We start from the raw sequence: 25,883 nt of genomic DNA, 5'->3' as shown, positions 1-25,883 counted from the left end.
GGGAAGGTCAGAGGAGTTAATTACTGATGGTAAAAAATCTAAATGCTCAGAGGAATTAACTGGTATTCTGTAATTAATTGTAAAAAAGTCTCTTTCAGTCAAAAAATATGATCTTAATATAGCCATCCGTAGTTTGAATTCCATCTACAGTTATTGCATTCTGTGAACATTATCTTATTGTACTAATAACGAGTTTGGAGGCAGCAAGCTACATTCTTTTGACCAGATTTAAAAGAAAATAAATTGAGCGTGCAGAGAAGACAAAGCAGAGAAAACAATATCTTTGATATCTTGCTTATTATACTGCCATAGAATGAATATCACAAATGCTCTTGATGACGAAGACAGTTTAGATTGTTTAGAATTGAAGAGACAACATCACATAGTTTCCTTGTTGCTACAGATTTTACAGATTTTCTGGCGCACAGAGATGAGATGGATTAAATAGTAGCGTTTCACTGTAATGGTAACTCTTTGAAAAAAATATCAGACACGTAGGAAATTTGGGGGGATGTGTTCTACCATGAGTTGAATTTTCCGCTGTAATCAATTTTCTGGCACATATCAAGATGTACCAGCCCTGTACGCAGGTGAAGAAGGGAGATGAAATACCGTAAGTATCTTCCTGATTTTTCTTATCTCCCCAAATAGAACTTAGATCATGCTTTCCTCTCACTTATTTTGGAATTTCCCACTGACGTCCTGTGAGGCTGCAGAGAGGGATTCCCTAGGAATCTGTATATATGTCATAGTCACTGAACTCAGAATTTACCTATGAAGTATTGAATAAAAAGTAGAGTTATGTCAAGTTACCTTAAACAGAATAGTTTTCAGATCTGCAAAACTTAATAGTAACCAGACTGACTGACTTAACGTTATTAAAGAAAGGTATTTTCATTATTATGGGAGGAAGATCACAAAGGCCAATATTGACAAGTGTTCGTCCAAGCACTGTGCCAAGGAGGGAGAAGTAGGGGCCAACCGAGGTTCAGGCTTCCAGTCTCATTGGCAAAGCTATTATTAGTATGGTGGCACTGGGTACCCCAGGCTACCTTAAACTAATGCTCTTATATATTCAATTAAGGCAACTTCTTTGTTATAAGCTCACCAGGCAAACTTCTGCTTATGATTTGGCTTCCAATAGAGGGTAGGAAAAGGGTTGTACCAATTCCAATATTGGAGACTTTGTGATAGGTCTATTTGTAGTTTGATTCTGGTTTTATGCATCTGTTTGCCCAGTTGGTTGCTGTGAGTTTACACTGAGAACTTGCATTTGCTCTTAGTGCCCTGAAAACATTAGGTTTTTGAGCCTGACAGGCTAAAGGTGAAAATGCTCTTGCTGTTAGGATACTTGGGAGTCAGTCAGCCAGGGTTCCTCTGATGACATTTGTATGCAACACTGCTGGCCAACATATAGACTGTTTATACTTCTGGAACAGCCATGTGAGTTTCTCTTTTTGTTAATTCAACAAAGGTGGGGACAAAGTTTCTAAAAGTAAGGTTTAGGTGTTACTAGGAAAAGCAAAGATGGCTTAAGGAAACTAGGAGAAATAGCTTTCTCAATTAATACATTTCAAGCAGTGATTCCTAACCTATGTATAAAGCAGGCTTCATCTTGGAAAGCACTCGGAAACTTAGAGAACTTACTTCATTCATTCAGTTTTATGTTCTAGCCAGTCCTTTAAACGCATGTGACAAAAATCTGCTCACCATTAAGGGCTGGCCTATGTCTCACCAGAGACCAGTCCTCTTCTCGTGTGTGTCTCTCTAGCCATTAGCAGATGGCAGGGAGCAGATACAGAAGAAGTGCAGCATTGGGTTCAATCAGGGTTGGGCTTTCACCAAGAGAGTATGCAAAGGGAGTAGACCAGAGCGGGAGTGGAGGTGTGTGCCAACAAGTGTTTATGATGAGTAACTGTGGATTTTAAGCCGGGTAAGGAGGGAAAAAAATGAGGTAGGTGTGTGTGTGTGTGTGTGTGTATGTGAAGAAGTGGTGGGAGCAATGGATTGCCAGTTTTGGAGAGGCTGAAGGATTGGTAGAGTAAGGGTACCAGGAGATGAAATGGAAAGATGGGAAATGGTGGTGGGCAAGTGGGTTGTTTGAGAAAACCCAGACAAACTTGTGTTCAAGACAAAACCACTCTCTGACACTTGGTATGTGATTCTGCAAGTTATTTAGCTTCTCTCTGTCTCTGTTTTAAATTTTTTATTCCTAAAGTGGGAAGAATAATAATATGTATTTTATTGAGAAAGCTACAAAGATTAAATGATATAATGGATGTAAATAACCTAGCACAGTGAAGAGCAAATATTTGATAGTTAAGTAAATGTCAAGTCTTATGTTTCTACTACACAGTAAAGGCTTTGAAAGCAGAATCATCTCTCTCTTTCTCTCTCTCTCTCTCACACACACACACACACACACACACACACACACACACACACATAAAGGTATGTAGAAAGAGAGAGTAGAGCTAGGCCCAGTGGAAGTCATGAGTGTGTCTGGATCATGAGGCTTCTCAGGGATGTCCCTAAACAGCTTGGTCCAAGGAAGGCTGGATGGAGGTTGGGGTGGGTGGGAGGAACTTGAACACAGTAGGTGAGAGCTAGAAAAATAACGAGCTTTCGTACTTGTTAAATTTGGTTTTCATCAACTATAATTGTATTTGAGGAAGACATATGGAACCTGAAAATTCTGATGAGTAGGTTGTTTGTTTTTTTATATAAATACATAGGAAATACTTTTTAAAAATTTTGTTGTCTGTTGTTCTTTTGAAGAGCACTTCTTTGGAAAATACTTGATGGTTTCCTGGAAGAAGTTTTTGTATATGAATATCATAAGGAGAGGTTCTCCAGCGATTCCCTGATTAAATAGATGGAATCAGTAGACATTTTTTGGAAGTTCACTCTGCTTGGCTACATCATGGAGAGGCTCCCTGAGGCTGGGCGGGGGGTGGTGGGGGGTTGGAGTATGGCTGTTCTGCCCTGTGCTACAATTTTAAGTGCTCTCTTTGGTAATCAGGTCAGTCAGTGATCTCCAAACTTTTTAACCTCAATAGCCTTGCTGGAGCTCAATTGGGGGCTCAGGAATGTGACATATTTGAGACACATAGGTCAGAGTTACTGAGGGAAGTTTGGAGAGAAGAGTGAAAAGCCATTAGGAGAAGCGCAAGCCAAAGATAGTTACGACCAAATGAATATGAAACCAATAAATATATTGATGCACAAACTTCCAGATATAAAATAAATAAGTTCTGGGAGTGTAATGTATAGCATAATGACTATAGTTAATAAAACTGTAATGTATATTTGAAATTGCCAAGAGACAATTTTTTTTTAATTTTTTTAACGTTTATTTATCTTTGAGAGAGAGAGAGAGAGAGACAGAGACTGAGCGTGGGTGGGAGAAGGGCAGAGAGAGAGGGAGACACAGAATCCGAAGCAGGCTCCAGGCTCCGAGCTGTCAGCACAGAGCCCGACGCGGGGCTTGAACTCACGAACCGCGAGATTGTGACCTGAGCCGAAGTTGGACGCTCAACTGACTGAGCCCCCCAGCGCCCTGTAAGCTCCATTTTGGTTACAGGGAAGCTGAGAACTGGGTGTCTTGCACGACTTGCTTACAGGTCACTGCTGGGAGTGCGGCAGACTTTCAGAGAACTTTCTCGGCATTCTCAACAGTTCGAGCACTTATGGACTGTCTGCTCTGCCCCGGGACCACCGACCTCCCAAGAGCCTGGTCAACAAGCTGCTTGTCAGCCCTCCTCCTCCGTGGTGTCTCTACCTCCTCCAACTGAGAAAGCTGGCTTCCTGCAGACCCAGACTAGCACTCCAGGGCCTTGCAGGGTCTGCGAGGCCCGTACCAGTGGCCCCAACCCCACAGCTCAGGAGAATACCTGTAAAATACGCTGCCCGACCTGGAACATGTCCCGTTCCTGGTGAGGCCTTTCCCGCCCATCTTGTCCTGTGAGCTACCCAGCCCCCCTCTTATAAGTTGAGATCTTATAAGTTCTCAACACAAAAGAGAAAGAAAATTGTAACCATGTACGGTGATAGATATTAATGAGACATTATCATTTCACAGTATAGACAAATACTAAATCATGATGTTGTACACCTGACACTGATACAGAGTTCTAGGTCAATTATAAACCAATTAAAAAATACATCAATGGGTGCATACACGGGAGAAGTCCTGCACTGAGAGAGAATGTTGACTACTTCAGGGTGCGATTAGCCTGTCAGGGAATGAGGGGGATGGAGACAAGTTCTCTACACACAGAACTCTGTGCTTGGAAAAAGGAGCAGGTCTGTTTTCTTTGTGCTTTAAGTAGGAAGAAATTTTGATGACAGAAATGCCAAATAATTCCAGAGAGATCTTGAAATCGTGCCCAGGGATGCCTGCAAGGTCCTGAGCAGAGGGGAGGCAGACAAGAGTCAGCCAGTGAAAGGAGGAGGGGGTGCCGAAACAGGAACCCTAGAAGACTTAGGAGGAAAGGCACCCGGAAGGAGAGAGGTATGGAAAAATAAGAAGGGTAAACCCGTAAGAGATGCTGATGGAAGTGTGAAGGATGCATTAGGGAAAGTGTAGGCCACAGCAGCTTCTCTATGAAGGAGCTTACCCCCTTTTCTGGGAACAGGAAATGTGGGGGATTCGGTTCTGTGCTCTGTCAGGCACTCATTATGTCTGACATGCCAGTGACTGATGGTCTTATTCCATCAAACTTCAAAAAATATCAAGGCTGCAATAAAAGCGAACCCAGCATTGTGTAGCTTTATTTTTTCCTTCTAACCATTGTATGCATTAGTCACCATGCTAAAAAAATAGTGAGAAGACAGATGTGCCAAAAGTGGTAGAGAAAACATGTCAACATTCAAAGAATAATTAATGAAAAGTGTTGCTGTTTTAACATCACAAACGAAAGCCAATGCCAGTCTTAGTCAGTTCTTCTAAAAAATATCCAGGCTCTCCATTCCCTGGAGACAGCCTTACCTTCTTCCTGGTCTGAGCCTGTCCTCAGTGCAAGTTAATTGAAGGCTTCTTCACTGTGGACCTGAGCCTGGTGCCTGACATGTCTAGATAAATTACCCAGGTATCCAAGTGCTCACTAAACTGAGGTCTTCTTTGCAATCCTCATCTTTGATTTTGTTACGTTTTCCTTTTTGTAGTGTGAGTTTTTACTTTCCAGATCTTCACTGTGACTGAGACTCTGGCTGAAAATGCAGTGTGCCTGGCCAAGTTCCCAATGCACTGCTTCCCCCTTCCTGCCTCCTTCCCCTTATGGATTAAAATTCCCCTATCTTCTCCCATCTTCCTCCTCTCCCCTGCCAGGTCATAAAGGTCTGACTCCTGAGTCGGCTAGCTGGTGTTCAAAATCAGTTTCCTAATTCCCCACACCTTGAGGAAGACACTCTCAAGAGAAGGCAGGCACTGCAAGTTTGCATTAAAGAGTCAGTTAGGCTGGCCATGCCAGAGAGGGCTAGTGAGGGAACCTGAAATGTAATATTCTTCCTGGCACAGAGGGTTCTGTTGACCTCCAGGTTCAATGACTTAAGATGGCTATGGACAGTTTCCAGATCCCACTTGCAAGTGGACAGGGGCAAAGCTTCTAATTCTGCCAGGCCGAGTCAGTCATTGGTGCCCGGATGGGTGTGGCTGAGAACACAGATGGCAGGTAATCATTAGGAGATGTAAGGATGGGGCCAGAACAGGCTGGAAATGACAGCTGTCATTCTGGGTCACTTAGATAGGCACCCCATCTCCCAAGGACTGTGCAAGCCACACCACTTTGTGCCATGTTTTGTGTGTTTATTTCCCTTTCATTGTCCCTTAGTTGTTAGAAATCATATTGGAAAATGGCATTACAAATGTTACTTTCCAGAAGCTTATAGATACTAATCCAAACCTTCTTTACCCTTCAATGATTCTTTTTGCAAGGCTCCCCCTCCACAGGATTCCTTAGATGGGGCTACCAGCAGAGTCAGTGGACTTCACCTGTCCTTAGATAGGAGAACTTGGGCTGTGGCTCACTCCTTCAGGGCTTGCCACAGAAACATCATCCACTCTCCACCCCAAGCTCTGTTTTACACGTAACTCCTTTCCCTACTGTTCTTAGACTCAGCCGGACATTGGTTTCAGGGGCTCTAAATCAAATTATTTGTTACGATTCACCATGACTATACAAGGTACATTCTTCCTTTTAAACCATCTTAATGAAATCAGAAATATTTAACCATGACTACCAGCTCTGTTCCCTCTGTTCTTCCCACCATCCCTTTCTCTCCCTCCCTCTCCCTTCCTCCATTTCTTCCTTGCCTTCATTTCTGACTTTGAAATAAATAAGAAGTCTGAGTCACCTCTTTGTTAGGACAGATTATTTCAGCAGAGTTAGAAATGCCTAGTCTAGATTATTCCTATTCATAATTTATTTTTTAATGCTCTTGGGATCTATACCTACCTATCTATCATCTATGTATGTATCTTTTTATCTATCTATCTATCTATCTATCTATCTATCATATCTACCTAGAGAAATATTATGTTTTTAGAGTATGATGAAAAATGAAAGTTTGTGATTAGATATCTTTCCAAAATAATATTAATCGAAAGCAACACTTAAGAAGCGTAGTCTTACAGTACCTGCATAGACTCACCTGAGACACTTGCTGTAAGTACAGGGATCTCTTTGAAGTCTGGGAATCAGTAATACTGACAAGACTGCCCTTCCCATCCCCATCATTTCTAAGCACGTTATATTTCACGAACCCTGCATATGGAGACTTTGTAAACCACAGCCCATCACACAATGTAAAGGGCTGTTTTTAAAGTGGTAGCTAAGTGGTGGTGAGGGCTAAACATACATCTGGGAGCCACCTCAAATCCCTTGTGGAAATTAGAATTATGAATGAATAAAATGGAAGTATATATAAATAAATGAATATGTAAAACATATCGTTAAGTAGCTACATATCAGGGGTTTTTTTCCCCTGTTAATTCCTACCTTGAATGGTTTATCCTATCCATTCTTCAAAGAGATTAAATCTCTTTCCCATTAAAACTGGACAGCACGTTAGAGCCCATGGAACTATCTGTCTTCTGGAATAATAATGCTCTTTTAAATTCACCAGTATTTCTCAATGTTCATAAAACACTAGTTCTTGAACTATCTCTAGCACCATAAAAAAAAAATTGTGACATGTTTGTGCAAGTTCAGCATACATAAATTAGGGAAATGCTACACATTTTATATTCACCATTTAAGCTCCATAGTGCTCATTAGCTTATTACAGATTTGGAAATCTTGCAGTAAAACATCTTTTCCTTTTTAAAATCAAGGTGTCTGAAACTTATTTGACCAATGAGCCCTTTTTTTCAAAAGCATAACATTTACCAACACCCTCTCCCCATCTATCTTGAAAACCTGGTCTATACATTTTGTTTGCTCATTAATCATGTTAAGCCTTGAACTATCTCTCACATTTACTGTTTAACCCTTTATGCATTTGTAGCTAAATGGTCTCCACTCCGTATATGTATATGTCATGTAGGATCATATGTTTAGAATATTTTATTGAGTGAATTATCCTCTTCACGCCTGTTAGTAGGACTATTGCTAAGTGTGAGCATAGTGTTTTTTGATGACAGTGGACTTTCCGGAGGGAGGTCCTGTGACAGAAAATGAAAACTAAGACGGCAGGGCCTAGGTAGGGAGAGAGGTAATTCCATTCTCTCTGGGTCTTGCTATCTTTTATGGCTTTTAAGTAATAATTATTATAATGATGAGAATATTAATTACCATTGATTGTGCACTTTTGTTCTGCAGTGTGCCAAGTACTTGTTATTCTTTTAATTCTGAAAACAACGCAATGAGGAAGGCATTATTAATGCTACTTTCCAAAGGGTAATAGATATTTAGTGGTTCACATTTACGCAGATAGGTAACAAAACTGGGATTTGAACTCCTATCTCTCTGACATCACAGTCCACAATCATGATCATTCTGTCCGTTGACTGCTGAATGTGGAATTACTTGAGTGGGTTTCCACGGTGGCAGATTTTAAAGGTAGTCTCTTGCAGATGGAATGACACTAAGGGTTAAGCAGGGAGGCAACTCCTCAAGCTGAAGCTGAATATGTATATATTTTAAGTCATATGATCTTGTGCTGCGGTTGGTGTGTGTGCATGTGTGAATTTATTTCTCTTTTGTTATCCTTTAGCTGCTAATAAACCTTTTGTTATCCTTTAGCTGCTATTTAAATATTCAGGGTTTACTTCATTTATGCTATGAGTAATTAAAGAAAAGATAAGACGTCCATAATTGGACCGAAGCTAAAAGGGAAACAGTTTCTCCCCTCAGAATGGCAGAGACCATGATTGCCAGACAGGTTACCAAGGGATGAAGGTCAGGAGAAAACAGTGGTGCCTATAAGAGTTGGCTGCTTTCACTTCTATCAAGATGTCCTTTCTAATGTCTAGAATTTATTTTTAGAAATAAGCATTTTTTTAACACTTCTTCTTTAAGAAATATTTAGTACATTACTTTAAGGAAGTGATAATTTTTATTTTCCCTTTAAGGGCCCATAATGTTTTTAGCATGGTAACTTATCCCAAGTAGGTGCTCAATAAATACTGGTTAATTAGAGAAAACAAGCCCTTTCTCCAACTTGATAAGGGATGGTGTTTGGGAACAAAGGAAAAATAAACCTTTACTCAGCATACTGAACATGTCAGAGTGTAATTTTGAGATTGATAATGAGATATCATATCATTGTTTTTGAAATATGCTCATTTGCTTAGGGTATACAGACTAGCTGAGTTTTTAGTTGCTTATCAATTATATGGCATTTAGCCTTTTATGTTGTATCATTTAGCAGTGGGCTACTAATCAGAATTTCATTTAGCTTTCAATTGCATGATATAGTGAGACCCAAAATGGACATAATTTCAGGAAGGTGTTTTACCAAATTATTTTTGACCCGAGAAGGATATCCACAAAGCAGTTAACTGTAGCTTCTATTATATTGAATGGCTTCTATTTAATTAAAATTGTGTCTCTAGTCTAGAAATTATTTTCGAAGAAATGCTTTCTTGCTAAATAAGACTGTTATATATACAGGAAAACTAACTTTTTTTTCTGGTGACTGCTGTTGCACACTGAGGAGAAAAATGTATTTCCATAAATTTCAAATAAAATTCTTTTTAGGTTTTCTTAGGTTCCATTCTAAGGCCATCATCTACAGACAGGATATCTAGTTTCCTTAAGGAAGTCAAGAATGAACAGTTTCAAATTTAAGGTGCACTGTGTTCAAGTCTCTCATAATGGCTAACACTGGGATCAGCATGGACCAGTGAGTATAAACAAGAAGAAAAACAGAGAAACAAAACCCAGCACATGAGTTAAATAGAGATACCTGAACTCCAGTCCCAGCTTTGCCCTGTCTTGCTTTGGGGACTGGGTCCTGTCCATGACAAATCAAGAGGCTGAAAATTGCCCTTCTTACTTTTGTTGTGAAGACGATCAGTTGAGTACCAATGTGGATCTGGGTGGGACTGTACTAGACATTATCGCTGTAAATCAACTGTAATGAAATGATTGGCGGGTGACATCCAACCCAATAGGTACATTTCTGTGGGTGGGATCATGGGGCCTTCAGCCTGTCAGTGAATGAGCAGAGTGGAGCTAGTGTTTCCCCTCTTGGTGGTGGTGGTGGGGTGGGTTCATCAGTATTAAGCTTTTCTTTTATTCACAGAGGATTCTGAATCGTGCTTCTAAGATTTTTGTTAACTGTTGCTATGCTGTCTGTAAATAGCCTAGGATTTTCAGACAGACTCACTGTCATTGACCAGTCTCAATTTCAATCACAATTTAGCTCTTATATTACATATGAAAAGGCAGAGTAAGAATTAAAATTTGTATAAATATCACTGGAGACACATTTTTATATATTAATTGATGACTGAACTCCAGTTTTCTGGTTGTTTTGCAGTTATTACCATGTGACACTTTCCCTATTCAAGCAACTAATCCACCAGGTATCAGAGAACACAGAGAAAAAAAGAGGGAAATTTTTGGTCCTTGGGATCTTCAAAACTTAAGGTCAAAATATAAGGCAACGTTTGAAAGAATCTTTAATCAGCCAGGTTTAGTTTTCCCAATTATAGGGTCTAGACTGGAGGAAGTATATGGCCAGGGGGAAGGGAGAGCCTTAGAGGCTGGCTTGTTCCCTGGAAACCTTGCTGCCTGTATTCCTTGGCCTGAGGCCCGGGACCTGGACGAGGCTGGAAACCTGAGACATAGAGCCTGGTGCTACCTTTCCTGACCAGGGCTTGGGAAAGCAGCATGGCTCCAGAGTAGAGGAAATGTCATGAGCCGTATCTACACATGTGGACCTGTGTCAGCTCCCCAGGGTCTGCACACTCCTTGGCATGGCATGAGGAGAAGCAGACCATTTTCCCGTGCTACCAAGAGCGGTGCAAACATGGCACAGAAAGCTGGCACAGACCACATATAGCTTGATCGGCAGTGTGTGACGTGTAGCAAGAAAATGTACGGACTGGACTGATCCAAAGCCCACTCACCCCCTGATCCCCATGGATACCTCAGTACTTTGTCAGAGCCCCCCAGAAACTTAGACACACCCCTGCCAGAAGGTCATACATAATTAAATGAAAATCAAGTTTTGTCACCTGAGACACAGTGAGCTTGATATGGAAAATGATTTCAGTTATTTCAGTTACAGATAAGACCAACAGTGCACTTACGGGTTTGATTTTGTGGACCCAGATTAGTTTCCATAGAACAGCTGTATTAACATCCACCCAACTCCAGTGCAACACTGGATGCTTCTGTTGTCTTTTTCCAGATGTGTTCAGCTCGACCTATCTCTCCCTGTTTGACTTTCATGTCTGAATTCTGGCGAGTGGTGTTTTGATAGGTCATTCACAGCTATTCTCTGCATTAGTTGAACAGTCTGGTTTGTGTTAAATGACAAGGGTCACTTATATACTTCCCTTATCATCACCTGGGAGTGCTGAACTGCTTCCTTTACACATTAACTTCTATTATCTTTCAATCCAGAAAAACGAAAAACAACACGTGGCAAGAGGACCTGTTTAGAATTTTACGAATCACCATTTTTGTATCTAAATACTGCTGTTTTGTTAGCACTAAGAGCAACTGCCTTAAAAACAGTGTCAGTCCTTAACTGTTCATATGGTAAAACAATGGTTTCCTATTACTTTTGAAGGTTTTTTTTTTCTTCCTGCTGGCAGGCAGCCGTGGGGTAGGATGTACTAGACGGATGTACTAGTCAGAGAATCCAGATCTTATTTGCAGATCTCGACTTACCAACAGTGTGACTGTGCTGAAGTCATTTCTCTTCTTTGTGCCTCTGTCGCCTTACCTGTAAACTGAGCGGTTCGATTAAGTGTCTTTCAAGTCCTTGTTAATGCAGAGATGTCCTGGTTTCGTGGGTGCTCATTCTCTGTGAGTTGGTGACCAAAACAACCTGCGATCAATAATGGGGACACAACCATGTAAAGTACTAAACATTATATTTCTGTACATATCTGTAAATTAAGAATCACGTCTCTTTGTCACTGTCCATCTTCGTTACTAGGAGAAAATGAGTTGGCTACAGCATTTGGGGATGGGCACCTGATTCACAGGTTGAATATCCACTAAGGGACTATCTCTTGATCATACCTCCAAATACTCCTTATTCTTCCTCAATTTCCTCAGTAGCTAACTGCTCTTGGGGTCCTCAAGGAGCAGACTGTATGACAGGGATGTAGTACAGGCCACTTATTTGGAGGTGATCCTAGGACGGCTCCTGCAAGAGTGAGGAAGTAATATGGAGAACAGAAGAAAGCTAATGGAAGGTACTTGGTGATCTCTCCTGCCAGGGACCTCTGGAAGACTGAGCAGGACATCCCCCACAGCTGTCCCCCTCTGCTGGGGTGGGAGAACTGGGGTACTAATGCACTGACTTTCTATCCTTTCCTGGTTAAAGGTATTAACTCCCCTGAACATCGGGTTTGTGTCCTGGATAGGGCGGGCATGCTCCTGTGGCCAGGGAAAGCCCTAGGGCAGAGAGTCACAGATGCTTGTGGTAGGTAGCAGGTGGTTTGTATGGAAACAGGATGAGCGGTGCCAAAGGGATTTGGGCAGGGCGCCAACAGCGTCTGCCATACTGGCCAATCCGGGCAATAATACTCACATTGTTGCAAGGATTCTCCTGGCCTCTAATTCCTCTTATTCTCCTTTTGATATTTATCATCTAGAACACACTTCCTTAGATGATAAAGTTTCTCTAACACCTTCCCCATCAGCTTCCCCTCTATGATCTGTCCAGTCCCCACTTACAATGTTGCCTTCCATTCTTTGCTAACCTCTTCCTTTCACCTGCAATGCATTCCTCAGTCACTTATAACTCCTCCATGTCCTTCCCAGCACACAGCATTTTTAATAGAGAGCATAGCTAATGCTTTAAATTTTTTTTTCTAGTTTGAATGACATGCCATCTCAAGGGTTATCTCTTTCCAAAGGCCTTTCCGACAGCAGTCGAAGTATTCCTTTAGTCAATACCATTCAGTCCTTGTTTTCCACTCCTTTCTAGTCACCTACCTGACGTTATTAATCTTTTTAGTGTAAACATCATTAACTCCAGGAAGCCTTTTCTGAGCCCCGTGATTAGACAGGATTTCCATGGTGCCTGTTCCAAGAGCATTCAATGCTTATCTTGGGTAGTGCTCATACTTGTAATTTCTGTTCACTTTCAATCAGCCTTCCAGGGTATAGTCCCAAAGCCATGCGGCCAGGTACCATGGTTTTACTGAACTTCCAGAACATGGTCCAGTGACTGGCACATAGTAGGCATTGATTAAGATTCACCAAATCATTGTAGGAATAAACTATGCCATTTTGGGCTGATTAACATTTTAAAGAATAATCGATTTCACTTCTGAGTATTTTTTCTCATGAATTTATAAGTATATTAAAAGTAGAAATTATTTCTCCTGTAACCCCTCTAGAGTGCTATATGCAATGCACTTCATACAGTAGGATCTTCAAAGTGTTTGTAAATAAATTAATTCAATAACTCCAAGGTTCCACACTGAGTGCTTTGGTAAGTGATAACTTGGACCACCAGAGGCATGCTGTTGTCTCTCAAGTGAAATACAGCAACAATTCAACTAAAGTAAATTAATTGTAGTAGAGGGACTAAGTAATAAAATCGGGTTTCAAACAGAAAAGCAGTGAAGAAATATATCCTGTGATTAGGAAGGATAATGAAGGTACTGAAAATAGATACTAATTCTAAATGTGTAGGGAATGCTCACAAAGATACAAATATTGGGATATGTGTGCCAATTGTCTTAATAAGATGCACCAAGAAAAACAAATTAGTTTAAAGAGCAAAAGCCAGCACAGGATTTGCAGTTAATACTTTTGAAAAAAAGAAAAGTAGATGATGGGAGCAACGTTAACAAAATTGCAAAAATACGAAACACGTTAATTGGTTCAGATAAGTATGCATTAAAATAGCAGAGACGCTTTTGAAAAGACCTAGTGTTTAACAGAATAATATTAATTATTATAAAAAAAAGCTACTCTGAAACGTGTTGTATTTTCCTGGTAAAAATACAAAATTAGAAAACACGCAGAATAGAAGAATATTATCATCTCTACATTTCTATGTATTATCTGTTTGTAGACTCAATTTCCATAATATATAGGTAGGCATTTTCTACACAGGGGCATAAAAATTAAAAAAAAAAAAAACACCTCAAAATAAAAAGTACTCTGGCTTAAGCATTTAATAGAGTGTGACAGGAGATGTCATTTGCCCAGACTAGTCAAACAAGATTGTGTAGAAGCCTGCTAGCTTTTCTGGAACATTATCTGTAAAACAAAAACAAAAACAAACAAAAAATAAAAAAAGGAAGTGACAAAGAACAAAAACCATCAAGAATTAACAAATATATATTTGTATTCTGGGCACTAAGGAGCCTTGACTGGAATGGATTCCATCCCTGGAGTAGATTATAAACACCAGACCAGAAGGAGAATGAGGAAACCTGGAATTGTTTCCGGCCATACCTGGTACTAAGGGGGGGTGAATGCTAAAGGGGGTGAACGCACAGTATGTGGCAGTGATAGAAAGGTGACAGCCTGAGGCAAGCAGTGCTGAAACCCTTTATTTTCCTGAAATCACTTGGAATCAAGTGCACTTTGAAGGTAAGGCTTTGGGTATCCACTTGCTGGCGTGAAGGAATTCAAGGCAGGGTGGGAGTGGCTGCTTCGGCTGGCACTAGGTGGCTTAAAAAAAAAGAGACTGAGAAGTTTAAATATTAAATTCTCAAGTCACGAACTTAAACCCAGGGACTCTACCTGATGATTCTAGTAGACTCTCTCTCTCTCTTTTTTTGTTCCTACATCCACAGAGCTGAGGTCCCCAAAACACAAATGAAAAGATTTGGCCATGGGTTGTCAACATGCCCTGTCTCCAGGTCTCCTCTGGTAAAGTAAAAGCATGAAATGGGCCAGAGTAAGACCCTGAATATTGCAATGAGACTTATGGGAGGATGTGAAGGACTTGCAATATCCACAAATTCCAAATTGTCTAAGCTTTTCTTGCCAGTCAATGTAACCAAAATAGCTTAAGCAGATCTCTTTTCTTTATCTTATGGGGGCTATTCCTCCTTTTCTTGAGCCAGTGCTCTTTGGGTTCTAAGCCTCTTTGCCAAATCTCCATTTCTTTCTTTCTTTCTTTCTTTCTTTCTTTCTTTCTTTCTTTCTTTCTTTCTTTCTTCTTTCTTTTAATGTTTATTTATTTATTTTGAGAGAGAGAGAGAGAGAGAGAGAGGAAGAAAGTGTGCACGAACATGTGCGCACACGCTTACATGCGTGTTTGGGTGTGCGTCCGTGCTTGTGTGCACCGTTGGGGCAAGGGGCAGAAAGAGAGAGAGAGAGAGAGAGAGAGAGAGAGAGAGAGAGAATTCCAAGCAGGCTCCACACTGTTAAGCGCAGTGCCTGAGGTGGGGCTCAAAGTCACTGAAGAGTGAGATCATAACCTGACCTGAAATCAAGAGCTTAACCGACTGAGCCACCCAGGCGTCCAGCCCTATCTTCATTGCAAACTGAGTTAGATTTTAGCACACTCAGCCAGGGTGTCTACCTTAGTAGTAGGTTATACAATAAAATAAATATATTTATCAATTTATATTATAATAGACATGGGAAAAATATGTAGGACTAACTTCTGAACAAGCTCAACCAAAGCTTGAAAAAATAAAGTTTAAGTTAGCAGGTTTGTCTGTTTTTGTTTTGTTTGTTTTTGTTTTTGTCATTTACATAGGCATAGTTATCTGAATTCATTGAGAAGGCAAGGTGGTTTTAATTTTTAGGTAGTTTGACTGACAGGAAGCTGTACTGAATGGTGATCATGCTAAATAAAGTGAAGATGCCACAAATGATTTGCCATAATATACAGAAAGGAATCAAAAGCCTAGGTTTAAAATATGAATCCTACCTTCTTCCTAACTGTGTTTCCTTAAATAGGCACAGAAAACTCTGTCCTTATTAAGGCTTTGAGAAATATTTCAAATTGAGAACCACTGGCATCTTTACAAAATGCAATCATGTTTTTCATTGTAGGTCAGGGATAATGTTGAGAGAAACACTGATAGTGAAATGGTATGCTTGATTACAACAGAGATGGGAAAATCCTACAGTGGAGGAGGGTCAGGTGCAGAAGCCAGTTTAGGGACTTAACCTCCAGAGGTTAGGTGGTTGTGCTCTCTCTAATAGAGGCACATGGGTATTTCACATTGGTTTATCGATCATGGAGTCTATAGATCTGAAATGTATGGGCAACTCACAAAATCCCTAATAAATTTGCATAAGAACTCCATATCTTTTGATAGAGCTCACCAAAAGGGAGACATAGTCATTATCCCTATTTCCAGGCCTGTGGTCATTTTCTGGTTTAAATATATTCTGAGGAAAGGAATATAAATAAGTAGACTTTTCACTTGTTTTGGGATAATAGCTCTAAAAAAGCACATTCCAGGCAAAGAAGAATGACACTGTGATTCTATGGTCAAAGCAGAAGCTTATGGTGGTCAGGTGATAAGTGGATTCTTGACCCAAGTCCATCACACCATAGACACAATGAGACCTGCGGACACGTCCTCTTCTTTCCCCTCCATTTCCTGAGTGTATTTTAGGAAAACATATCCTAGGCAATTGGCACGCTACTCACATTTGCTCCTGTCTCATGAATAAGAGTTATTATGAATGGAAGGACCAGGGATGGAGGTCCTGGATCTCACCTTCCTCACTAAAAGAGTAAATGAAGAGCAAGAATACATTCCTGTGGAATCCCAGAGATTAATGCTGCCATCAATGACTGGAAAGATAGGGAGTGGTCATTTCTATCACAGCTCCATTTAACTCTCCAATTAGGCTGATGGGGAAGACAGATGGGTTTTGGAGAATGAGAGTGGATTATCATAAGCTTAATTAGGTGATGCCTCCAAGTGCAGCTGCTGTTCCAGATGTTGTCTCCTTACTAACTCAAATCAATACAGCCCCTGGCAATCACTCCAGCCTGCAGTGTGATCAACTCTACCAGCCAGCCCATATGACCCAGCAGATCCAATGAAGCTTAAACAGTTTGTGGCAGATTGGGGTGCTTTGTGGAACCCCAGTAGCAAATTCACATTTAAGACCTCTAAGATTATTTTTGTAATAAAAGCTATGACCTCTTCAGCAAGTAACTATTCTCATTTTGAGAAACAACCCTTGCGTTGTTACTGGACCTTGGTAGACATGAAATGCCCGATCTTTTGAAATGAGCTTCCCATTATGAACCAACTATGAACTTATCCACCAAATGATAAAGTGACGAATACCCAGCAGCACTCCATCAAGTGGAATATGTACTGGGACACCTCATCTTATTATGCTTCACTTTATTGAATTTCACAGGTACTACTTTTTTTTTTTTATATATAAATTGAAGTTTCAAGACTTCAGTGGAAGAAGTAACTGCAGATATGGTGGAAATAGTGAGAGAACTAGAATTAGAAGTGGAGCCTGAAGATGTGACTGAATTGCTGCAATCTTGTGATAAAACTTTAAAGGGTGAGGAATTGCTTCTTATAAGATGAGCAAAGAGAGTGGTTTTTTAAGATGGAAACTTCTTCTGGTGAAGATGCTCTGAAGATTGTTGAAATAGCAACAAAGGATTTAAAATATTACATAAACTTAGTTGATAAAACAGTGGAAGGGTTTGAGAGGATTGACTCCAATTTTTAAAGAGGTTCTACTATGGGTAAAATCCAATCAAACAGCATCACATGCTACAGAGAAATGTTCATGAAAGAAAGTGTCAATCAATGAGGCAAATTTCATTGTTGTCTTATTTGAAGAAATTGCCACAGTCACCCTAGCCTGTTAGAAACCACCACCCAGATCAGTCAGCAGCCATCAACATCAAGGCAAGACCCTCCACCAGCAAAAAAATTATGACCCTCCGAAAGCTTAGATCATGGCTAGCATTTTTTTAGCAATGAGTAGTTTTTAAAATGTTTATTTGTTTATTTTGAGAGAGAGAGTGAGTGAAGGAGAGGCAGAGAGAGACAGAGGGAGAAAGAATCCCAAGCAGGCTCCGCACTGTCAGCACAGAGCCCAATGCAGGGCTTGATCTCTAGAATCTTGAGATAATGACCTAGCCAAAATCAAGAATCAGATGCTTAACCATGTGACCCAAAATGAATATTTTTAAATTAAAGTATGTACATTGTTTTTTTTAGACATAATGCTACTGCACACTTAATAGACTACAGTATAATGTAAACATAACTTTTATATGCACTGGGAAATCAAAAAATTAATTCGACTTGCATTCTTCTCTGATATTTGCTGTATTGCAGTGGTCTGGAACCAAACCCACAGGATCTCCAAGGTATGACTGAAGCCAGTCCTGAATGCACAAGTTAAATTGCACAAGGAGGATGTTCATTCTCCCCAGGTGGCCTCCTGTGGTACTGTTGTTTGCTCTCAGTATCACAGGAATGGACTCCTGGAGGGGTTTCCATGATGACCTAGTGGCTTGAGAAGATAGATGATAGATGGATAGACAGATAGGTAGATAAAGAGATAGACAGATAGACGGCCTGGTTTGTAGATGCTTCTTACTCATTTCCTGGGAGCAGCATTAGGTGGACTTATGTTATCTTATTGCATCACTTAAGAGAGTGGTGGTGTTAAAAGGAGATTTATTTTGTTGCCTAATTTGCCTAGAACAAGTCATGGATTGAGTTAAGTAAGAACACAAACCATAGCAGGTAGGAAAAATGGGTGAAGGTGGTGAAAAGGCACAAACTTCCAGTTATGAATGACTTCTGAGGATTTAATGTACAACTATGACTATAGTTAACAATACTGTATTGCATATTTGAAAATTGCTAAGAGAGTAGACCTTAGAATTTCTCAACATAAGAAAAAAAAAGGTAACTATATAAGGTGATAGATGTTAACTTACCTCATGGTAATCATTTTGCAGTATACATGTATATCAAATCATTATGTTGTATACCTTAAACCAACACAATGTTATATGTCAATTATATACTAATAAAACTGGAAAAAACATAAGAGAGGGCTGTCAAAAAAGAAGAAGGAGAAGAAGAAGACGACGACGACGACAAACCAATGAGTAGTGGTTAATTAGCTCCATCAGGTAGTCAGAAATTTGAAAATAAAAAGACTATTTTGGTAGAGGTATGTGAGTAAACCACATGGGATAAATCCAAAGTGGAAAAACACTAGTAACCATTTAGATGCTCATCAAAAGCCTCTTAAGGGTCAAGATGCTTTCTTAGATGTCTGGATGTTACCAAGCTTCCTCTCCTATTCTATTCAGTGCTTACTTAATGGTCTCATGAATGACATAGCAGTGGTGATAATGGTGATAGTAATAAAAACTATTATAGTGGGCTGAATGGTGGCTCTCAAAAGATATGTCCATGCCCTAACCTCCAGAACCTGTAAATATAACCTTACTTGTGTAAAGGTCTTTGCAGATGTAATTAAAAATCTTGAGATGAGATCACCCTGAATTATGTGAGTGGGACCTAAATCCAGTGGCAGGTACCCTTACAAGAGAGAGAGGAGGAGAAGACACAGATACAAAGAAGCCCACGTGAAGATGGAGGCAGAGGTTGGAGTTACGTGGCCGCAAGCTAAGGAATACCTGGAGTCATCAGAATCTGGAAGAAGCAAGGAAATAGTCTCTCCTGGATTCTAGTTCTAGAGAAGAAACAGGCCCTACTGACACCTTGATTTTTGATGTCTGGTTTATGACCTGTGAGAGACGGAATTTCTGTTGTTTTAAACAACCAAGTGTGCGGCAGGTAATATGTGATGGCAGCCACAGAAACTAACGTACCAAAAATTGGGACTTCTTCACATTAGGCTTATTTTGCCATCACCATTGCTGAGGGTTTAGTTTTCCAGTACAATTAGTCTACTGTGAGCAAAGGGGCTGGGACCTGGGTGGAACTCCCGACAGGTTGATTACTTTGGACGCTTTCTATCAAGTATTTGTACTCACTGAAAAAAACTGTCAGGATACGGATCTGCTTTTCCTGCCTATTATTCTTTTGGAGGCACCATTGACTGTGGACTTTAACTTCACCAAAATATTTTGTTCAACATTTTTCTAGCCACACAACTGAGTTTTAGTGAATGAAATATGGCAATCTACTGCTGCTCATGGGATTATTGGTTTTGTCATATAGCAAATCATCCTAAAATAGCTCACTTACAGAATAGTTGGGTGGCCTATGGAAGGCTCCCTTTTGGTCCCAGCTAGGAGATCCCCCTTGTGAGATTGGAATACCCGCTCAGGAAAGTAATATATGGAGCCACTTATCTCACAAAATAAATCAATCTGGGGGAGAAGAAATGATAGGTTTGATGCTTCTCAAGATTACATCTCATAATGTGCTCCAGAAATTTGTGCTAACCTCAAACACTTTTGGCTTAGAGGATTTAGTAAGCAAGGGCTGAATGTATCCACTAGGCATCGTAACAAGGGTTCTTTTTCAAAACTACAGTGAGCTATCACATCATACCTGTCAGAATGGCTAAAATAAAAAACACAAGAGACAACAAGTGTTAGTGAGGATGTGGAGAAAAAGGAACACTTGTATACTGTTGGCGGGAATAAAAACTGGTACAGCCACTGTGGAAAACAGCAAGGAGCTTCCTCAAAAAATTAAAAACAGAACTACCCTATGATCCAGGAATCACACTCTGGGGTATTTACCCAGAAAGTACAAAAACACTAATTCAAAGGGATACATGAACCCCTATGTTTATAGAAGCATTATCTACAATAGCTAAACTATGAAAGGAGCCCAAGTGTCTATCTATAGATGAATGGATAATGAAGTGATATTGGGGCGCCTAGGGGCTCAGTTGGTTAAGTGTCTTACTTAGGCTTAGGTCATGATCTCACAGTCTTGAGTTCTAGCCTCATGTCCAGTTCTGTGCTGACAGCTCAGAGCCTGGAGCCTGATTCAGAATTCTATGTCTCCCTCTCTCTCTGCCCCTCCCCAACTCACACTCTGTCTCTGTCTATCTCAAAAATCAATAAACATTAAAAAAAAAAAGAAGAGGTGGTATCTATATACAATGGAATATTAGCTATATAAAAGAATGAAATCTTGACATTTGCAACAACGATAGAGAATAGATAGAGCTAAAGAGTATAATGCTAAGTGAAATAAGTCAAAGACAAATACCATATGATATTATTCATACGTGGAATTCAAAAAGGAAAACAAACGAGCAAAGAAGACAAAGAGAGAGAGAGAGGGAAAGAGAAAGAGAGAGAGAGAGAGAGAGAGAGAGAGAGAGAGAGAGAGACCAAGACACAGACTCTTAACTATAGAGAAGAAACTGATGGTTACCAGAGGGGAGGTTGGTGGGGGGATGGTAGAGACAGGGGATGGAGATTAAAGAGTACACTTACCATGACGAACAAATAAACTGAAATGGAAAAAAAAAGAAAAAGAAAAAAGGAAAAATTCCCAAGCGTTCTTTTGAGTTGGAAGCTAAAACAGCCACTGGCCTTTTAGTTCTTCACCATGAGTTGAATGTATTAGAGAGATTATGGTGCTGTCTGGAGTGGTTCATCCTGACATTGAAAGAAAAATGGACTTGTTTCTTCACAATGCAGACAGCAAGGTGTATGGACAGAATGAGCCAAGCTGAGAGTGGGGGTGGAGATCTTTGTGTCACCAATTTTAGCAGTAAGAAACAACAACAAAGATTAAAGATGACTTCAGTCTTGTACAGCAGGACTACCTAGGACTCCTATCTCTTAGGAACAAAAGTTTGTATTATCCCACAGGTAAAGTTACTCAATCAGCTTTTGTGCTGGCTGATGGCAAAGAAAATATGAAATGGGTAATGGAGGGGTATACTTGTCCTCATGATTTTGCATAAACAACTGTAGTCACTTTTTTGTTTATAGTCACTTTCATATGATCTTACTTGCTTTGTCTCTCCCTGTCTTTCCCTCTTCTTCTCTACTTACATATTTAACAAATTTATCTTTTAATTCCTGTCCATTTGCACCCACTATTATATATAGGGCATATTTAGTTCAGGGGATGAACAATACTTATATGGGATGGAGGCAAAACTAGAGAAGGTTTGGATATCACCCAAAGGTCTGAGACATGCAATTGGATTTGTACATAATGGGACTTTGGATGATCTCCTCGTTCTAAGAGCAGAAAAGTGTGTTTTAATTACATAAGAGATGGTATGACATTTTACAGAAGCAGATTTTGGGGAGAATAAGTGTATATATGGATTTTAATTAGTGAAAGAGGTGGAGTATAGGGATATTTGTCATATTTTTGCTGCCGAGGGACTCAAGTTCCTACGATAGGGGAATTCTCCACTATTTAAGGCAGTATACTTACTTCCATCTTAGAAGTCACATGGGATAAATGGTCCTATTTCTCTGTGAGTTAGGGTGAATAACCCAGATTTGGATAATGAAATACTCATGTTGAGTCAGTTTTGAATCTAGCAGAAGTGATGCAAGGTAGCTAGACAATATCCAGTCATTATGAGGGTGGCATCAGTGCTGTTAGTGTCTGCTGTGCAGGGTTCTGGTTGCCACAATGTTAGTGGAGAGTTCCTGGGAAGTCTACAAAAGTGGCAGTTGTGTCCTAAGCCATTCCAGGGGAGAGGTCTTGATGTGATCCTGGTTCCTGCTGATTTCCTGAACCTGGTTCTTCAGTATTGTATAACATAGAATTTGGCAGATCTTTGCCCTGGGGACTAGGAGGGAATCTCTAAATCCTTGGAATCTCTTGAGTGTGGAAGTGACTTTGCCATTCATGGTAGACCCTTCAGACCATAGTTTATGATAGTTTATGCTGATGAGATGGATTGGGATGGCCATACCAGAAAAACCAAGTATGTGATTACAGATTTGGTGCTTTGAGCTATATGGTATCAGCGCAGTCTACACTGAAGTAAGAGAACTAGAGATTTAGTTCTATCATGTGGCCAGTAATCTGAAAAATCATGCTCATGGAATAAAACCCCAATAAAAACTCTGGACACTCCAAATGCCAGTGAACTTTCTTGGTCAGTAACCATGCATTCATGTGCTGGGCATGTGAAGTAGCCTGAGGACATGGAACCGTCATCTTTGAGGTCTTCCCATCTATTCATTTGGCTGGTCCTGATTTGAATCCTTTCTAATAAAATCATATTTGTAAGTATAATGCTCTCCTGAATTCTATGAGCTGAGGGAGCAGTGGGAATCTTCAAATTTGTCACCAATTGGTGAGAAGTGCAGGGGGATCTGGGAACCTTGGAGCTTGTGACTGGTGTCTGGGGTTAGGGGAGTCTCATGAGGGACTGTGCCCCTAATGTGTGAAGTTTGACCTAACTCTGGGATTTAGGATCAGAACTGAATTGTATTCAGCTTTCCTACCAATTCTGTGAGCTATCTGCACATCAACCTAGTAAATTCCTATTTTTCTTAGAGCAACTTTCTGTTGTTTGCAATCAAGCACACTAATAAGAGAGAGAGAAACTGTACTAAAGCTTTAGTAGAAACTGAAAGTAAGCTTTGGACATTGATCTGAAGTGTCTCATCATTCTAAGATGAGACGCTTTTCTTTACTTCCCTAAGCAAATTTATGACCAACAGATAGTAAAAAAGTAAAAAGAAAAATAGTAGGATCACTTTGTATGTTTATATCACAGAGAATAAACACTTGTGAAGCAGAAAACCTCTTAAGAAAAAATAATTGGTGAATTGCATTTATAACAATAGTTGAATTTTTATTGCAAAAGAAAGTTGCTTTCTCAATAATGAACACCACTTCCTGAAATATCTTTAAAAATTCATATCAAACTTTTTACCAACTATATTAGTTAAGGATGTTTTAGACTGCTAACCATAGGGCCCTAGAAAAGAGTGGCATAAAAAAGCAGGGTTAATTTTTCTCTAATGTGAAAGAAATCTGGAGATAGACAGCCAAGTATGATATGCATGGTATCATTCAGGATCCAGGCTCCTTCTAATTTTCTTTCAGAATATATGCTGTCTTCCACGTTATTGCAAGATGACTCTTGCCCATGAGCATGGCAACTAGCCTCCAGACAGGAAGAAGAGTGAAGGGCAAGGGGCTAAGAACTCAGAGTTAGTTCCTTTAAAAGAGCTTTTCTTGAATAACCTCCAAGCAATTTCATTAGTATCTTATTGGCTACAGCTATGTTCCTTGACCAGTTCTAGCTGCAAAGGAGTCTGGACATGTAGTTTATATATGTATTTATTTTTTCTTGCTTATATTGTCAACACGAAGAAAAATCAGAGTCATAAAGAAAATTAGTGTATTGTTTTCTTTAACTTCTACTTATAATTATTGTCATTAAACAAATTCCTATCTAGAAAAGTGGCTGGAGGGAGAGAGGGAAGATGGCGGTGTAGGAGGACACTGGGCTCACCGCGCGTCCTGCTGATCACTTAGATTCCACCTACACCTGCCTAAACAACCCAGAAAACCGCCAGAGGATTAGCAGAACGGAGTCTCCGGAGCCAAGCGCAGATGAGAGGCCCACAGAAGAGGGTAGGAAGGGCGGCGAGGCGGTGCGCGCTCCACGGACTGGCAGGAGGGAGCCGGGGCGGAGGGGCGGCTTGCCGGCCAAGCAGAGCCCCCGAGTCTGGCTGGCAAAAGCGGAGGGGCCTGATGGACTGTGTTCCGACAGCAAGCGCGACTTAGCGTCTGGGAGGTCATAAGTTAACAGCTCTGCTCTGAAAGCGGGAAGGCTGGAGGACAAAGGGAGGGAGAGCTGCTGAGCCCCCTGACGACAGAGCTCAGTTTGGTGGGGAACAAAGGGCTCGCCAGCGCCATCTCCCCCGCCCATCCCCCAGCCAAAATCCCAAAGGGAACCAGTTCCTGCCAGGGAACTTTCTCACTCCGCGCAAACACCCAACTCTGTGCTTCTGCGGAGCCAAACCTCCGGCAGCGGATCTGACTCCCTCCCGCTGCCACAGGGCCCCTCCTGAAGTGGATCACCTAAGGAGAAGCGAGCTAAGCCTGTCCCTCCTGCCCCCGTGCACCTTGCCTACCCACCCCAGCTAATATGCCAGATCCCCAGCACCACAAGCCTGGCAGTGTGCAAGTAGCCCATACGGGCCACGCCACGCCACAGTGAATCCCGCCCCTAGGAGAGGGGAAGAGAAGGCACACACCAGTCTGACTGTGGCCCCAGCGGTGGGCTGGGGGCAGACATCAGGTCGGACTGCGGCCCCACCCGCCAACTCCAGTTATACACCACAGCACAGGGGAAGTGCCCTGCAGGTCCTCACCACTCCAGGGACTATCCAAAATGACCAAACGGAAGAATTCCCCTCAGAAGAATCTCCAGGAAATAACAACAGCCAATGAACTGATCAAAAAGGATTTAAATAATATAACAGAAAGTGAATTTAGAATAATAGTCATAAAATTAATCACTGGGCTTGAAAACAGTATAGAGGACAGCAGAGAATCTCTTGCTACAGAGATCAAGGGACTAAGGAACAGTCACGAGGAGCTGAAAAGCGCTTTAAATGAAATGCAAAACAAAATGGAAACGACGACAGCTCGGATTGAAGAGGCAGAGGAGAAAATAGGTGAACTAGAAGATAAAGTTATGGAAAAAGAAAGCTGAGAGAAAGAGAGATAAAAAAATCCAGGAGTAGGAGGGGAAAATTAGAGAACTAAGTGATACACTAAAAAGAAATAATATACGCATAATTGGTATCCCAGAGGAGGAAGAGAGAGGGAAAGGTGCTGAAGGGGACATACAAACAGTATAGAGGACAGCAGAGAATCTCTTGCTACAGAGATCAAGGGACTAAGGAACAGTCACGAGGAGCTGAAAAGCGCTTTAAATGAAATGCAAAACAAAATGGAAACGACGACAGCTCGGATTGAAGAGGCAGAGGAGAAAATAGGTGAACTAGAAGATAAAGTTATGGAAAAAGAAAGCTGAGAGAAAGAGAGATAAAAAAATCCAGGAGTAGGAGGGGAAAATTAGAGAACTAAGTGATACACTAAAAAGAAATAATATACGCATAATTGGTATCCCAGAGGAGGAAGAGAGAGGGAAAGGTGCTGAAGGGATACTTGAAGAAATTATAGCCGAGAACTTCCCTGAACTGGGGAAGGAAAAAGGCATTGAAATCCAAGAGGCACAGAGAACTCCCTTCAGACGTAACTTGAATCGATCTTCTGCACGACATATCATAGTGAAACTGGCAAAATACAAGGATAAAGAGAAAATTCTGAA

Source organism: Panthera pardus, unplaced genomic scaffold, assembly GCF_024362965.1.
Source record: "Panthera pardus isolate Hobbes unplaced genomic scaffold, ASM2436296v1 HiC_scaffold_1, whole genome shotgun sequence".
NCBI lineage: Eukaryota > Metazoa > Chordata > Mammalia > Carnivora > Felidae > Panthera > Panthera pardus.
Note: the sequence above shows the minus strand (reverse complement) of the source record.